Genomic DNA, 1,558 nt, shown 5'->3' with positions numbered 1-1,558 from the left:
CACACACACACACACACACACACACACACGCACACACGCACACACACACGCACAACACAACACACACATATACCCACACAAACACACACACACACACACACACACATACACACACACACACACACAAACACACACGCACACATGCACATAAGTACATGTACACACATGTCCACAATTGCACACAAGCATATCTGCATTTCCGTGTTATGTATGAGTGTGTGCGCATGCTTGTAAACGAGACAGAGAAGTCGTGAGATGGCGACAGTGGAGGAATCCAGACTTCCGTGTACTGAGAGAGAACGACACAGGAGGAGCCAAAGAGAACGTTTTTACTTTTAGTAAGCGTTTTACGGCACTTGCATCACAATTAGGTCATATAAGTGCCGAAGATTAGAGGTATTACAAGGGAGTAACAAACACAAAAAAGGAGGAGAGATAAGGACGATCGATATAATTTGATAGGAAAGAAAGAGCAAACCACACCAGAGCTACCGCCAACCACCCACGGAGAACGTCTCTTAGAGTCATACCTCAACTTAATGCACTCTCGTAGCCCCCCACCTCCCTCCCCCAAACCTCCATAGCCCCACAACCTCCACCTTCATGTCCAAATCTCCCCATCCCATTTTCCCACCCCATGCTGGTGTCATCAGTACGGGCTGACGATGAAGTGGAGATTTCACGTTCAAGTACTGTCAATAAATAAATAATGTACTGGCAGCTGTGCTGTTCAGTGTACCTTGCTGCGAGTGCTTTTATACAGGTTGTGGCAAGCCCGTAAACTTTTAAAAACAACAGCAACAACAGCAACAACAGCAACAACAACCACAGCAGCAGCAACAGCAACAACAACAACAAAAACAAAAACAACAATGACAAAAACACCAGCAACCTTAAAAACAGCAACAACAACAACAACAACAACAGCAACAACAACTAGAGCAGCAACATCAACAATAGCACTAGCAGCCCTTGCTTTGGTCTTTTAATAACAGGCAAAAAGAGACACATTACTACTCACCATCACCATCACCATCCCCATTACAACACAATCACTAACGCAGCAACAAAAACGACAACAGCACAAAAAGTCATTTGTTTAGTCAGTCAACAATAGAAAGATTGCTACTTACTCACCACCACCACCAACAACAACAAAAACAACAGCAACGACAACGACAACAACAGCAACAGCAGCAGCAGCAGCGGCAACAACAACAGCAGCAAAAGCAGCAACAACAACAACAATGACAGGATAGGTGGTGTTAGTTTGTAAGCAAGTTTGTTCAGTGTTTAAGGCCATTGGCCCACATCATATAAAATACTCATTTGTTAAATTTTCCATAGTGAAGGGGTACAGGTTGTGCACATATCTTTTATCATGGGTCAAAGATTGCATATTTCTGTCACTGGGCCGAGTCTGGCTGGGAGGAATTAACAATTTCTTTTGATGGACAAAAATAGACAAAGAAAAAAAAATGAAATTCATCTTCAATTTCATGAGAGTTACAGGTTATACCTCTCACTGTTAGCAACTAATTTGATGTAAGCAACTATG

Source organism: Aplysia californica, unplaced genomic scaffold, assembly GCF_000002075.1.
Source record: "Aplysia californica isolate F4 #8 unplaced genomic scaffold, AplCal3.0 scaffold00330, whole genome shotgun sequence".
NCBI classification, from domain to species: domain Eukaryota; kingdom Metazoa; phylum Mollusca; class Gastropoda; order Aplysiida; family Aplysiidae; genus Aplysia; species Aplysia californica.
This window is presented reverse-complemented; position numbering follows the sequence as displayed.